The sequence below is a fragment of the Leuciscus leuciscus genome, assembly GCF_965113295.1.
Source record: "Leuciscus leuciscus genome assembly, chromosome: 1".
NCBI lineage: Eukaryota > Metazoa > Chordata > Actinopteri > Cypriniformes > Leuciscidae > Leuciscus > Leuciscus leuciscus.
In genome coordinates this window covers 66129390-66146386 of record NC_138725.1, presented here as the reverse complement: position 1 = coordinate 66146386, position 16997 = coordinate 66129390, and the positions used below count along the sequence as shown (strand labels likewise).

Sequence of the window (16997 nt, the reverse complement as noted above, 5' to 3'; positions counted from 1 at the left end):
ATTTCCTAGAGTTAATAACTGTTTATGCTTTCTGTTCATTGGATGAACTGATGGACTAATCATACTATTGATTCTGCTACAGTAAATTCTGAAAATAATTAAATGATTAATTATTGATCATAATTTGTTATGAATAATAATTAATTCGATTTATACGTGGGCGTATAAACGCTACAATAGTTTTTAAAAATTCTTATACACACTGTAAAAAAAACACTGTTTGTGCACAGGAAATTACTGTATACATGTTTACAGTACACAGCAAAAAAGCCAGTGTACATTTAACTCAATTTGAGTCAAATTTAACACTCCTGAAATGTATATATGACTCCCTCCATTTTGGAGTTAAAATAACACTTTTGAAAGTGTGAAATATATACATTACTCATGGAGTACATTTGAACTCTTACAGTGTTTAAAATGTACTCCATGAGTAATGTATATATTTCACACTTTCAAAAGTGTTATTTTAACTCCAAAATGGAGGGAGTCATATATACATTTCAGGAGTGTTAAATTTGACTCAAATTGAGTTTGTATTTATGAGATGTGCTTTTTGACAAAAGGAATCTTTTCAGAAATAAAAGCAAAGCATTTAACCTATTGATAACATTGAATGCACATCAAAACAATCCAGAAAGTTAGAATTCGGTTCATTGTAAAGTTAAAAATAAAGGCAAAATGCAAACAGTTGTTTTAACAAACTAGTTTTTATTAACGAACAAGTCCCTTTACATCATATGTTAACTTTTAAAATAAATGAAGGCAAAATATAGACATTTCTGTCATCAGAATTATGTGAAAGCTGTTCATCAAATGGTCTGTATCTCTGTAATACTTCAAGTCCTGTGCATGTCAGTGAATGTAAGTCCTGTGTCAGTGAAGCTGAGTCAATACCTTCAACTTTGCAACAGTACAGCAACAACATTCAGCAGATGAAAAACAGTTGCAGGATATGAGTGGATCAGTTGTGTCCAGTTGCTAACAGTAAAGTTCAGTGCATAGCCTAGTTGTTTCACAGAGCAGGAAAGGCTGTGCAGATCCAACTTTCTCAAAATCCTGGAGTGCTGGTTCCCTAGAGTAGACAACACAAAACCAGACCATTTACAATTAATACTATTTGTGTTTTATAAATACAGCAAGGTGACTCAAACAATAAACTATTTTGGTTAGATTAAGACTTGAATTTACTGATTTCCAAGTATATTAAAGACTTAATTCATCCAAAAATGTAAATTCTGTCATTATTCACCCTTATGTTGTTCCAAACCAGTAAGAGTTTTGCTCATCTTCGGAACACTTAAAGGGATAGTTCGGCCAAAAATTGTATTTAACCCATGATTTACTCGCCCTCAAGCCGTTCGAGATGCATATGTCGATCTTTTTTCAGACGAACACATTTTCAGTTATTTTAGAAAATGTCTTCGATCTTTCAGTGGTTATAATGTGAAGTTATGGGGTCCGGCTGCTTCAAGTCCAAAAATGTGCATGCATCCTTCACAAAAGTAATCCATCCGACTCCAGGGGGATAAACGAAGGCCGGGTTTGTCGTAAAAATATACATATTTAAAACTTTATAAACGAAAATAACTGGCTTCCGGCAACGGTCGACGCGCGTTCACGGAGATGGATGCTGGCGTATGACGTAGGACGTAGCGTAGGAAGCGTTGTGACATAGAACGAACGTGACAGCGCAGCCAGTAAATATGTATATTTTTATGACAAAACCGCACGGATTACCCTCAGAAGGCCTTCGTTTATCCCCCTGGAGCCGGATGGATTACTTTTGTGAAGGATGCATGCACATTTTTGGACTTGAAGGAGGTGGACCCCATAGCTTCACATTATAACCACTGAAAGATCTAAGACATTTTCTAAAATAACTGTGAAATAATTCGAAATAATTTTCGAAAATGTGTTCATCTGATAAAAGATTGACATATGCATCTTGACCGGCTTGAGTAAATCATGGGTTAAATATCATTTTTGACCTAACTATCCCTTTAAGATATTTTTTTATAAATTCTAAGAGATTTCTGTCCCTTCATCGACAGCCTATTCAACTATCACTTCCAAAGCCACAGAAAGGTATAAAGGAAATCATAAGTAATCCATGTGACTCAGGTGGTTTAACGTCAAAAAAATTTATGAAGCAAGAGTGCTTTGTTTGCACGAAAAAACAACAACAAAAAAACTCAACTTTATTTACAAATTATTAATCTTCGATGCACGCTCACTTAACAACGCATGTTGGAAATTAATATTTTATAAATGAAGTGGTAAATGTTTTGTTGCTGCAAACACAGCACTTGCGTAGTTTAATAAAATGTATGTTAAACCACTGGAGTCGCATGGAGTACTTTAATGATGTACCTTTACACCTTTCTGGGGCTTGAACGTGGTATTTGCGTGGACTGTCAATGGAGGGACGGGAAACTCTCAGATTTCATTAAAAATATCCTCATTTGTGTTGTGAAGATGAAATAAAGTCTTGCATGTTTGGAACGAGATAAGGGTAAGTAATGACATAATTTCCATTTGTATAGGTGAACTAACCCTTTAGGAATAATTTTAGACACGCACCTTAAGAAATCTCTCTAAATAGTCAGCTGACGGAAGAATCTTTGTTCCCTTCTTGTGGCTTTGTGATGTTGGAGGCAGGTGATGGGCAGAGATTTCCCAATCAGTTGAGTCTAAAATTAAAAACCAAGAAAACATCTACCAGTCAAATCATGAAAACAATTGGTTTGAAAACTAATTTTATTTAAGGAAAAGTAACTTTTGTAAAGTAATTTGACTGGACAAATTCAAAATGACTGTTATGAAACACAAAAAATCTAGTTATACCAAATAGCAACAAAGCTATAATTCTTTTTTAATGTTTATGCACATGATTATCTCATATGTTATCTGTAAAATCTGTCCCCCACCAGGTTCTAGTCTGTAACGTAACAGCCTTTAAAGACCAAGCCTGGTTAGCCTTAGCCACTTGGTGCAGCATGGAAATGCTCCTAGCAAACACAAATAACAAAATCAATACATTTAAACATAAAAGCATATTCAAATATCAACCAAAATTTTATCTGATAAATACATTTTCATAAACATATTCTTAAAGAATTACTTACACATTCTAAGAAAGTTTGTTTTTCAGATAAAATGAAAGTAAAAGATAGTTTGAGGATAAATACATTATGATATTTGCACATCACAAATATTGTCATAAAACAAAATAACATTATAAAATACGTATTGTAAATGAGTTAAAACACTTTGTATTCTCACCGTTAAAAGCAAACTCCGCGTCTGCACTGCGTCACGAGTAAAAGAAGATGCAGGGCATAACATTAGTCTGTGAGAAAGGTTTAGGCGCACATCACATAAATATCGTACGCATATGTCGGAGCAGATGCTGAAAATAGACAGGCGGCAAAATAAACACATGAATCGATACACTTGCGGACGCATCGATGCATCGAATCGTCGGCTGTATAATCGATGCATCGATACGAATCGATTAATATTTACACCCCTAGTCAAAGATGTCGCCTTTGAGAAAGGTTTCGGCTCGTTTAAGCACGCAGAGCATTTAAATTTCTCTATAAATCAATATGTTATAAAATACATATTGTAAACTAGATAAAACACTTACTTTCGTCGTTTCTCTGTTTAAAAGCAACCTCATCCTGGTCTGCTCCGCATCGCGCGTCAACGAAAATTCCCATTCTGAGAACGATTTAGCCGTTCACAGCACATACATATTGTAATAAAACAATATAATGTAATAAAATTGTATAAAGTGCATATATAAATGCGATAAAACACTTCATATCTGCGTTTTCCCTCCTCGTATGCCTTGCATCGCGAGTCAAAGAAAATGGCGTCTGTGAAAAAAGTTTCAGGTCGTTTCGTCGCGCCCAGCGCGTAAATGTCCCGGATGTAACTAATAACACTCTGTCAGTGTAAATTTAGTAACTCTACATATTTACACCAGCCAGAGGGTGCGGTTTACACTAGCAGTGTTAATCCCGTGAAATTCAACACCAGAAATTTAACTCTTTACTCTAAGAGTCCTTAACACCAGGATTTCAACACTGGAGATTTTGCTGTGTAGAATACTGAAGATTCCGTCAAACATTGCAGTAATGAAAGCACTGTGAGAGTCGCAGTAACTTCCAATGTACTGTAGAAAACACAATAACTAATTATTTACTGTAGAAAATCACATTAACTTCCAATGTACTGTAGAAAACACAATAACTAATTATTTACTGTAGAAAATCACAGTAACCTATTATGTATATAGAGAAGGAATACACAGTATACCGGCAGCTGGGTGGCCAGGCAATTACTGCATTTAAATAGACTAAATCAATTACATTTTCACCCTGAATAGAGAATACAGGAAGCGCATTTTATTGTTTTCAACACATCTAGCAATAAGTGAAGAATAAAGCTGTCACGGTTCATGAATTCACTGTCTCTCTCTCGTCTGACGTGCTGTTGTGTGTGTGTGTCTGTAGGCGTGGTCACTGATCATCAGTGATCAGTAGCGCCAGCTGGATCCAATTGTTTGTCCCTTTATATGTTCAGTAACTGGTGTCTCATGTTGTCAGATCGTTGTGGTTTCCCGGTGTGTTTCCCGAACCTGTTCCTGTGTTCCCTGTGTTCTCTTGAGCTCCCGTGTCGTGTCTTCGTTGGATTACCCGCACTCTGCACTGGATTACCGAGCACCACCCCGAGGAATCATTCACCGCACCAGAGCACCATCACGAGGGATCATCACAGGACTACAGCACCAGCACCGTTGCCCACCGAGGTCCCTGCGTCACCATCCCACCAGCGTTTGTGTCCGTCCGCCTGTCCCACTGTGTTGGCGTCCATCTGTGCTCAAAGTTCTGACCATTGTGTGTTTTCCAATAAAGAGCGTTATTGCATTTACATCCTGTTCTGTCATCCGTTACATAACGATCTGACCATATTATGGATGTAGCAGGCGCCACGACTTGGGACGAGTTTGCAGCTCGAAGCATCGCGAGAATGGACACCCAAGAGGAGAGCATCTCCAACACAGGGCGGGCGGTTCAAGCGCTCACCCAACAACTCCAACAGCTAAGAGTTCCCACTGCGCCGCCCACACCGCCCGTTCAGCCCAATCCACCTGAGCCGCCCCAGCAGCGCGAACCCAGACTACCAACACCAGAAGGATATGCAGGTGAACCGGAGTTTTGCAGAGCATTTTTGACCCGATGTTCTATGCACTTTTCATTACAGCCACTGACGTTCAGTCAAGAACAGACCAAGGTGGCATTTGTACTGACGTTGCTGTCCGGCAAAGCGGCTCTCTGGGGAACGGCGGTGTGGGAGAATAAGGACCCATGCTGCGCCTCGTTCCAGGCACTCTCCGAGGAGATGAGAAGGGTCTTCGATCGTGCGGTGGCGGGTAGGGAGGCGGCCAGACTACTCGCCGATCTCCGCCAAGGTAACGGCTCGGTGTCGGAATATTCCATCCGGCTCCGCTCCCTGGCCGCAGAGTGCCGATGGAACGAGGAGGCGCAGTGGGATAGATTCCTGCATGGGTTGGCTGACCGTGTCCAGAGGGAGATTTATATGCTGGACCTTCCTCGCAGTTTAAATGGACTTATTGAGTTGGCGTTACGTGTTGATGCTCGGCTGAGCAGAATGGGTCGCTTCCAACAGAGCCCTCCGTTTCATGGCACGGAGCCCCTGCGCGCTGAGAGTCTGGACACGGTCAGTCCCGTTTGTGATCCCGAGCCCATGCAGGTGGGTAGAGCTCGGCTTTCCCGGGAGGAGAGAGAACGGCGGAGATCCCAAGGACTGTGCCTATATTGCGGGAAGGCGGGCCACTTCATCCATTCGTGCCCGTTAAAAGATCAAGCCCGGTAGTAACAATGAGGCTACTATCGGGTGGGATCTCCACCGAGAAGACCTCATCATCACCATCATCATCTACTCTCCTTCCGGTAAGACTAAGGTGGGCAACCCACACACACGACACTAAGGCCTTACTGGATTCGGGGGCAGAAGGTAATTTTATGGACTCAGAACTGGCTCACCGTCTTCACATCCCGGTTTCCCCCCTTCAGTACAAGATTTCTGTCAAGGCTCTAAATGGACAACAACTTCCTAACGTTTCACACACTACTGAACCTATCACTCTCATCACTTCTGGCAACCACACTGAGACAATATCATTCCTCCTCATGAACTCACCCCTCGCACCTGTTGTACTCGGTCATCCCTTACACAACACAATCCCAGAATCGATTGGGGTCACAATTCTGTTTCCATGTGGAGTAATGCGTGTCATGAGTCATGTCTAGTGTCTGCGTGTTCGTCTGTACCTGTGTCTGTATTCCAGGAGGAGGCGGTGAATTTGTCTAACGTGCCCGGGGAGTACCAGGACCTGAGAGAAGTGTTCAGTAAGTCTCGGGCTGCTTCTCTTCCTCCACATCGTCCCTATGACTGTGCCATAGACTTAGTGCCAGGTGAGTCTCCGCCTAAAGGCAAGTTATATTCACTTTCTGTTCCAGAGAGGGAGGCTATGGAGAAATATATTTCTGATTCTCTAGCATCCAAATTCATTAGACCTTCCTCATCTCCAGCGGGGGCGGGGTTCTTTTTTGTGGGGAAGAAGGATGGATCTCTGCGACCGTGTATTGATTACCGAGGGTTGAACAACATCACGGTAAAGAATACCTATCCTTTGCCGCTGCTGTCTTCAGCCTTCGAGCGGTTACAGGGAGCATCCATCTTCACAAAATTGGATTTACGGAACGCTTATCATTTGGTTCGCATAAGGAAGGGTGATGAATGGAAGACCGCGTTCAATACCCCCAGGGGGCACTTTGAATACTTGGTCATGCCCTTCGGGCTGTCCAACTCCCCAGCGGTCTTCCAAGCACTCGTCAATGACGTGCTGAGAGATATGGTTGACCAGTTTATATATGTCTACCTGGATGACATATTGATTTTTTCATCTTCTCTCCAGGAACACGTTCAGCACGTCAGACGAGTGCTTCAGAGGTTGCTAGAGAATGGGCTTTTTGTCAAGGCGGAGAAATGCGTTTTTCATGCACAGTCTCTTCCTTTTCTAGGGCACATCGTCTCGTCTGAGGGAATGCGTATGGATCCTGACAAGGTTAAGGCTGTGATAGAGTGGCCAAGTCCAGATTCCCGTAAGGCCCTACAGAGGTTTCTGGGGTTTGCCAATTTTTATCGGCGTTTTATTCGCAACTTCAGCCAACTAGCCGCGCCTCTGACTGCCTTGACCTCCCCCAGAACAACGTTCAGGTGGTCCGATACAGCGGAGGCTGTATTCGCCAAACTTAAGAGCCGCTTTGTTTCGGCTCCCATCCTCGTTGCCCCTAATCCATCACGTCAGTTCGTGGTGGAGGTCGACGCGTCAGAGGTGGGGGTAGGAGCAGTTCTTTCCCAACGTTCTTCCACAGACAACAAGATGCATCCTTGCGCGTTTTTTTCTCATCGTTTATCACCTGCAGAACGTAACTATGACATTGGTAACAGAGAATTGTTGGCAGTCAAGTTAGCGCTGGAGGAGTGGCGTCACTGGTTAGAAGGGTCAGGGGTACCTTTTTATCGTATGGACCGATCATAAGAACCTAGAATATATTAGAACCGCCAAAAGACTCAACTCTAGGCAGGCTCGGTGGGCACTTTTTTTCGGACGTTTTGACTTTTCTCTCTCGTACCGCCCGGGTTCCAAGAACATCAAACCCGATTCTTTATCTCGTATTTTTGACCAATCCGAACGCCCGTCTACTCCCGAGTGTATTTTACCCGAGACATTAGTGGTCTCCACTCTCAGATGGGAGGTTGAATCGAGGGTCATGAAGGCCTTAGAAGGGGTAACGCCTCCGCCCGTTTGCCCACCGAATCGTTTGTTTGTGCCAGAGGGGTGTCGGTCCGACGTCATTCAGTGGGGTCATTGTTCCAGCATAGCATGTCATCCAGGAGTAAATCGCACCAGTTTTTTGGTGAAGCAACGATTCTGGTGGCCATTAACCCGTTACTCGTCAGGGATCACTGGTGATCCCGGATTATTGTTGTTCAAAATTCATTTCTCGTCAAAACATCACACTCTTACTTGATCTGGACAAACTCAGCATTATAAGAAAGGTTTAAGACTCCAGCTTCGATATTTGACCACTGTTTATGATTAAACTGGTTTGCAGTGACATTCATTTCTTAATTTATGCCAGGAGTGCAAAATAATTAATCTGTAACGATCGTTATTTTGAATAGAAATAATCACTCACACAACATTCATTCTCGTCTTCTCCGGTTTATTTGTGCTCAAATACATGCAATATACAGCATCCGCCAGGGCTCTTAGTCCAATAGTGCGCATATTTGGAGAAATAATTATTAATTATTACATGCTAGTAAAAAAATGTGTCATACAGAATAACCATTTCTATTCATTTTCCACTGAAATGCGATCTGAAGAGCTCAAACAGCTAACGGAGCTAGATGTGTATCTCCTCTTCCTGATTCGCGTCAGATGTGACCTCAAACAAATATGATTTGCTTGTGCAGCTGTCAATCATCCACGTGATTCAACGTGACCTCTTCTGCATGACGCGTCATGTGTACACTTCCTGATTCTGGACATCCGTGACAACAAAGCGAAAGTAACATCTCTACACCTGAAACAAGAAGTTAATAAATGCACGAATTAAGTATGTGTGTTTTGTGGGTGATTTTCGTGTGATTTGGGGTATTTTTATATGCATAAAGAATATAGGTATAGGTAAGCATAGCGCATAGCTTCATATAAAATGCTAAATATAACATATTTCAAAATCTTTTTATGACTTGAAAGCATTGTAAACCGCGACCGGAATATGATACAAATACTCAATGGTGTTTTAAATTGAGCTTTAAATAAAAGTATAATATTAATAAATTAAATTGTGTCATGTAGCTCGAGGCTACCTGTTGTGCTAATGCGCCTGCTGCAGGAGCTTTCTCCTGACATGGTCACGCAATAGGCTTCATAAAATGCATAATTTTAGAGATATCATCCTCAAAATTGAAATGAAGCATGACCACAATTGTGGCTACACTTTAGTTGTGGTTATAAGTTGCTATCCTAAATTCACATAATATTTTTATACATTTAATAAATATTGTCTTAATATTTGTTTTGTTTTTTTTATGTTTGAGCTTATATATCTCAATATTAATAACAGTCTGGTTAATTTTGAGTCTTGAACTGTAAACTCTCAAGGGTTGGCTTTCTAAATATATGTTGGTTATGTGTCTATTCAGAATGACTTGTGAGCAGCAACCTTTTTATTTTGGGTATGTCATGTATGCATCACTCGCCAAAATTGGGGGTGATGAGGAAGGTTTAATGGCTCGCGACATCCGCAGTTTTGTTTTGGCTTGCTCGGTGTGTGCCACTGGTAAGACCTCCAATCGACCCCCGGATGGGTTACTCCAACCGCTGTCTGTCACTTCGAGACCCTGGTCCCACATTGCGCTAGATTTTATTACCGCCCTCCCAGGGCAAGACGGTCGTTTTGACTGTCGTGGACCGGTTCTCGAAGGCGGCTCATTTTATTCCCTTGCCCAAATTACCCTCAGCCAAGGAGACAGCGGTAACTGTCGTAGATCACGTCTTTCGCTTACATGGCCTCCCGATGGACGTGGTTTCCGACAGGGGACCCCAATTTGTGTCCAAATTTTGGCAAGAATTTTGTAAGTTACTGGGGGCGACTGTCAGTCTCTCTTCGGGGTTCCATCCCCAAAGCAATGGTCAAACGGAGAGAGCCAACCAAGATCTGGAGAGAGTGTTGCGATGTTTGGTTTCCAGGAATCCTTCCTCCTGGAGCCAACAACTTTCTATGGTGGAGCACGCCCACAATTCGTTACCAGTGTCATACACGGGCCTTACTCCGTTTGAATGTAGTTTAGGTTACCAGCCACCAGTTTTTGCTAGTACGGAATCCGAAGTCGCGGTTCCCTCCGCTCACGCCTTCGTCCAGAGGTGTCGCCACACTTGGACTAGAGCCCGTGAGACTCTTCTCCAAGTGGGGGCGCGCACCAAGGCCAAGGCCGATCGCCACCGGTCGAAGCCTCCCATATACGTTGTTGGTCAAAAAGTGTGGCTTTCAACCAAGAACATTCCTCTCCGCTCCGTTTCTAATAAACTTGCTCCCAAATTCATCGGCCCGTTTCCTGTCACCAAGATCATTAGTCCGGTGGCAGTCCGACTCAAACTTCCTCCTGCGTACAGGAGAATTCATCCCGCCTTCCATGTGTCTAAAATTAAACCTGTGTTTCATGCACGCATTAATCCGCCAGTCCCGGTTCCCCCCCCCCGCCGCGCCTCGTAGATGGGGAACCAACGTATTCGGTTAACCGTATTCTGGACTCGAGAAGGAGGGGACGCGGATTTCAGTACCTGGTGGACTGGGAAGGTTACGGTCCGGAGGAGAGAAGTTGGGTTCCTGCTAGAGACATTCTGGATCACTCCCTTATCGATGATTACAATCGACAGGTAAGTCCGTCGGGGAACGCCAGGAGGCGTTCCTAGGGGAGGGGGTACTGTCACGGTTCATGAATTCACTGTCTCTCTCTCGTCTGACGTGCTGTTGTGTGTGTGTGTCTGTAGGCGTGGTCACTGATCATCAGTGATCAGTAGCGCCAGCTGGATCCAATTGTTTGTCCCTTTATATGTTCAGTAACTGGTGTCTCATGTTGTCAGATCGTTGTGGTTTCCCGGTGTGTTTCCCGAACCTGTTCCTGTGTTCCCTGTGTTCTCTTGAGTTCCCGTGTCGTGTCTTCGTTGGATTACCCGCACTCTGCACTGGATTACCGAGCACCACCCCGAGGAATCATTCACCGCACCAGAGCACCATCACGAGGGATCATCACAGGACTACAGCACCAGCACCGTTGCCCACCGAGGTCCCTGCGTCACCATCCCACCAGCGTTTGTGTCCGTCCGCCTGTCCCGCTGTGTTGGCGTCCATCTGTGCTCAAAGTTCTGACCATTGTGTGTTTTCCAATAAAGAGCGTTATTGCATTTACATCCTGTTCTGTCATCCGTTACAAAAGCTTGTTATGATGATGAGCTGTTTAACTTTGACTGTAGACGAATGGATATTCATATTCAAATCATGCGATATGCTTATTTTATTTATCAATTAATTTGGGCTGAAACAGTATAACTAAATAACACACACTTAAACATTAAGAACAAGTTGGTGCTGGCTTAGCACACTGACATATAGTGCAATTGTGCCTCCGGTGACCTGAGTTTGATTCCTGCCTCGAGGTCCTTTGCTGATCCCATTCCCTTCTTTCCTGTCAATCACTACACAGTCCTGTCTAATAATCAAAATTAATAAATAAACTGCCAAATGAGTGAGTTTTACTCTAAAGTGAATTTCACAGTCATGTTCTTACAGTACACAAATACTGAAACTATGGATCCATTTCTCAAAACTCTACACACAAAATCAAAGACATACACACAAGATGCAAAACGTCAAACATCTCTTGTAAAAGCCAACACAAAATTATTTAACTCTTCTAAAAATTATGTTTTTGCATGGTAACTCTATACACAAACCATTAAAGGATTAGCCACATACACATGAAACTACACACAGGTGTGTAACATGTAAACCACTACTCTCTTGTGTCTTTTGCTGTTTCAGTGTGCAGTGGAGTGTACAGGAGTTTGTCACGCGGATATGTTCACAAATACACTATATACTCTCACCTAAAGGATTATTAGGAACACCTGTTCAATTTCTCATTAATGCAATTATCTAATCAACCAATCACATGGTAGATGCTTCAATGCATTTAGGGGTGTGGTCCTGGTCAAGACAATCTCCTGAACTCCAAACTGAATGTCAGAATGGGAAAGAAAGGTGATTTAAGCAATTTTGAGCGTGGCATGGTTGTTGGTGCTAGACGGGCCGGTCTGAGTATTTCACAATCTGCTCAGTTACTGGGATTTTCACGCACAACCATTTCTAGGGTTTACAAAGAATGGTGTGAAAAGGTAAAAACATCCAGTATGCGGCAGTCCTGTGGGCGAAAATGCCTTGTTGATGCTAGAGGTCAGAGGAGAATGGGCCGACTGATTCAAGCTGATAGAAGAGCAACTTTGACTGAAATAACCACTCGTTACAACCGAGGTATGCAGCAAAGCATTTGTGAAGCCACAACACGCACAACCTTGAGGCGGATGGGCTACAACAGCAGAAGACCCCACCGGGTACCACTCATCTCCACTACAAATAGGAAAAAGAGGCTACAATTTGCACAAACTCACCAAAATTGGACAGTTGAAGACTGGAAAAATGTTGCCTGGTCTGATGAGTCTCGATTTCTGTTGAGACATTCAGATGGTAGAGTCAGAATTTGGCGTAAACAGAATGAGAACATGGATCCATCATGCCTTGTTACCACTGTGCAGGCTGGTGGTGGTGGTGTAATGGTGTGGGGGATGTTTTCTTGCCACACTTTAGGCCCCTTAGTGCCAATTGGGCATTGTTTAAATGCCACGGCCTACCTGAACATTGTTTCTGACCATGTCCATCCCTTTATGACCACCATGTACCCATCCTCTGATGGCTACTTCCAGAAGGATAATGCACCATGTCACAAAGCTTGAATCATTTCAAATTGGTTTCTTGAACATGACAATGAGTTCACTGTACTAAAATGGCCCCCACAGTCCCCAGATCTCAACTCAATAGAGCATCTTTGGGATGTGGTGGAACGGGAGCTTCGTGCCCTGGATGTGCATCCCACAAATCTCCATCAACTGCAAGATGCTATCCTATCAATATGGGCCAACATTTCTAAAGAATGCTTTCAGCACCTTGTTGAATCAATGCCACGTAGAATTAAGGCAGTTCTGAAGGCGAAAGGGGGGTCAAACACAGTATTAGTATGGTGTTCCAAATCCTTTAGGTGAGTGTATACGGCATGTATGCACAATTGATCAACTTTACAGTTATTGAAATTAACTGAATCAACACTGAACTTGAGCTGAATAATGACACCATTGCCTTGTTAGAGCTTTACAGCAGAATTTGAATTTGTTACTTTTGTGAAGCTCCTTTAAAACAATCTACAGAAATAAAGATGACTTAACTTGTATGCAGTTCAGTAAATATTTACAAAATAAACAGAAATGCAAGGGTCAAAAATGTATTGTATCTCAAAACATTGAGTTTTCTAAGTGATTAATTTCTGTATAAGTGTTTTGCAGACATGGTCTGAGGATTAAGTGAGTGAATGGTTTCGCTAAGTGGGCCTCAAGTACCAGTTTTAGTGTGTAAGCATTTAAAAAAACTGTATGAACCCGGCAGATACTAGTTTGGGAACTGAAATCATTCCATGTGTAACCGTAGCGAGTCTCTTGAGATCAGAGGAGTGAGGTTTTACTGCACAGCTCTCACTAGCTGGCCTCAATGTGCAATTGAGAATATGACAAATTACAGTTTTGTTTGCTGTGTTTGGAAAAATGGTACGTAAATGTTTGTGATTTTTGTCAATTCAATAAAAAGAGCTGCATTTTTTTTATTTTTTTTTCAGATACATAACATTTTTGGTTGGATATGTGAACAATAAAAACATTTGAGAAGTTTGTACTCAATGTTTTGAGACAATTATGCATATGATTTGTTATTTGTATGAAATAAATGAAAACTTACAATCTGTTTAGGACAATTATAACAACGCATTCTCATCCTAGGTCGTCATATACTGACGCTTTTGACATTTCGTCTACATCCGACGCACATGGCACCCTTTAGCGTCAATATGAGACGCAGATTATGGGTAGGTTTAGGTCTGGGGTAGGGTTAGGGTTAGACCGCTAGGAGGCGCCTTCTGGACCATATTTATCTGTGTCTCATATTGACGCTTAAGGGTGACGTGCGTCGGATGTAGACGAAATGTCAAAAGCGTCAGTATATGACGCCTTGGGATGAGAACGGGCTGATTATAATGTGTAATGTGTTCACTGTGTTTATTGTTTTAAGAGCAGTGATCTGAGTTTTCAGAAATGTGTCAAAACCATTGAAAACATTTTCCTCAGTGACGAAGTGAGAAGCTCATGTGTAATTAGTCAGATGTGGGCGTGTCTATTGTCTAATGTTGGACATGGGACTGCCTAATGTTGGACCTGGGACTGCCTAATGTTGGACCTGGGACTGCCTAATGTTGGACATGGGACTGCCTAATGTTGGACCTGGGACTGCCTAATGTTGGACCTGGGACTGCCTAATGTTGGACCTGGGACTGCCTAATGTTGGATCATTTTATTTCACGAGTTCACACTTACAAATAAGTCCGATAGAATAAATGGTATGCACATTTGGCGTGCTGTCCGAGGAGAGGGCTCTGGGCTCGGAATTCGGCCCGAATAAGAGTGAGGAGTCGGGGTTGTGGAGGGATGCTGAAAAACTGTCGAGGAATGTAGATGAGTCGACTGAGTGAATATATATAGATATGCTTCCTCTCATGCTGATAGGATACATGATGATTGTTGATGACAAGTTGATTGGATTGATTATTTGAACGTGCTCCTCCCGAACTTTGTTTAATGAAACATCATTTAATGCAAAAGAACAGACGCAATGTGAATCATCTAAATTAAATGAGTGTCACGCTTGTCTTTTCGCGTGATTGTAACGCCTTGCATAACTATATTCCTAAAGATAATGAATATAACTAATTTGGATGATAAAATGTTCTCAGAACTGTGCACTGTTTGTTTATTGGCAGGTTATCCAATAGCGCAGCATCTTGAAGTTCGAAGTTCACCCGCAGAGCGCGAGTCCATCTCCGGCACGAGAACCAGCGCTGATAAGGTGGAAATGGGTTAAAAGACCGGTTGATTACATTTGAATTACTTGAATGTTTAAATGTTTAATTTTTACTTCTAAAGTGTTTTTTACGTGAGTTTAAATGTAGGCAATATTGTATATGTTAAAACAGTGTAAAAGATGCTGTATTGCTGCACTCATCGACAATAAAGGCCAATTACATGTATAGGCTACTTGTGGTGGTTGTATGGAATATTTTACAAAAGTTTAGAGGAAATTAAAAGTTAATATTACTCATACTATAAAAATGTATATTAATCAAATAAAAACAGTTAATATTACTCATAAATATTGTTTTTTAAATGTTTTTCCCCAATTAATTATATTAAATTTTATTTGTAAATGTACCAAATGCAGTTAGTCAGATCTACTTATTTTTTGTACTTACTTTTACTCAGTTCATACAGTGAATGTAATTGATTTAACTGCTTTAAATTTTAATCTGCTTTAAATTTTTAAGTGTAAAAATGTTTCACCCAAAAAAACTGAGTAAATCATAGTTCACAAGTTCCTTTGCCCATATAATATTTAAGCTAAGAAGGTTAAAGGTCCCATGACATGAAATTTTCAATTTCTGAGGTTTTTTAACATTAATATGAGTTCCCCTAGCCTGTATATGGTCCCCAAGTTTCTAGAAATTTCAATCGGTATAAATCGAGCTTTTCCTATCTTTCTCTGCCTTTGAGAAAATGGAGGCTCAATCAGGCTGATCTTGAATCCCCTCTTTATGACGTTACAAGGAGAAATGTTACCTCCCCTTTCTCTGCTTTGCCCGCCCAGAGGATATTTCTCGCCCATGAGAAAACGAGCTAGGAAACAGGAACGCGCACGGAGGATTTTAGTTTGTCCACGAGAGACATAATGGCTTTTGAGCGAGCGAAGCATAATAATTGCTCAATAATTGGATGTACAAATGAACACTGAAGGGTCAATACAAAGCTGGGCTTGCTGAACGTCTGAAACTAAAGTCTGGATCAATCTCTTTGGCTCAGCTACACACCTCGCTCGGACAAGTAAGTCAACTAATGATATATAAGTGTGTTGCTTTACTGTTTATGGTTACCTAGCTTGTTACACGTAGAATGTGGCTGTCACATGAGCTATGCAGTTTATGTGTGTGAATACACACACTGTAACGCGAGTGTTGTACACTTCTTTGTTATTTGGATAACCGTTTTCCTGTTGGTAATATGGCGCGCGCGATATCCGCATTTCAAGATCGCAGAGCTTGATGTAATTGCAATAAGATAAATGACAGACGTTACAGATCTCTCATGAAAAGGCAACAGTAGGTTCGCGTTAGCTACATGATGATAACTGTAAACCATCCGAATAAAGTAAATGCTTGAACGACTGCGTGTCTTCGTGCCATTGCAATATATCCAACATAAACAAACATGCATGGTATCGTTGCGCAAGATGGTCAAGGCCACGCCCACCCTCCACCTTGCGCCGCCTTTCTCCTCCTCATTATCATTTAAAGCTACAGACACCGAAACGGCCCGTCTGAAGGAAGCTCATTCTGGGACTGGTTTGTAGTGGCTATAATTCTGCACCGAGGCTGAATTTTTGGAAAGAGATTTCAGATACAGTACTAGGGACCACTAAGGTCTATATTAAAGCCTACAAAAAGTAGCATGTCATGGGACCTTTAAGCGTATTTGGCTTGCTGTCTGCAGTGGATGGGTTCGAGGAAGCAGCTTCAGCTCGAGCTTAGATACACCCCCCAGTGAGACTACTAATGCTCAGATGATGAGTATGGTAGCAAGATGCCTGAATTATGTTGGTGGAGTTGGGGAGGTGGAGGGATGCTAAAATATCTGATGCCAGAGCAAGGTGAGCGGCTGCTTATATGCTCCGGCAGTTAATTGAAAGATTAGATGGGTTCACTCCTCCCGAAATTACGTTGTAAACTTCACTAAAAGTTTTTAGAGTGACCACTTATTGCCTCTGTGTGTGGTTTACCAGCTGCACTGTGGCACATAAAAAAGATCTTCAGAAGGTGATCAGGACTGCAGAGAAAATGATCGGGTGTCCACTCCTAACTTTACAGGACCTACACAGTTCACACTGCCTCAGGAGAGCTCACAG

The 16997-nt window shown here is 42.0% G+C and overlaps 1 long non-coding RNA gene across 3 annotated transcripts; it reads right to left on the bottom strand.

Annotated features, from left to right (window-relative positions):
- Positions 1 to 276: 276 nt before the first annotated feature.
- On the bottom strand, positions 277 to 4114 carry LOC309512108. Of its 3 annotated transcripts, XR_014210888.1 has the most exons (5): positions 3653 to 4114; positions 3286 to 3311; positions 2931 to 3011; positions 2584 to 2693; positions 277 to 1075 (listed from the first exon to the last, which is right to left on the bottom strand). It is a non-coding gene; the product is annotated as an uncharacterized lncRNA (long non-coding RNA). The 3 variants fall into 3 exon arrangements; XR_014210889.1 differs by lacking the exon at positions 3653 to 4114 and having other exon boundaries at positions 3286 to 3346; XR_014210890.1 differs by lacking the exons at positions 2931 to 3011; positions 3653 to 4114 and having other exon boundaries at positions 3273 to 3335.
- Positions 4115 to 16997: the final 12883 nt, after the last annotated feature.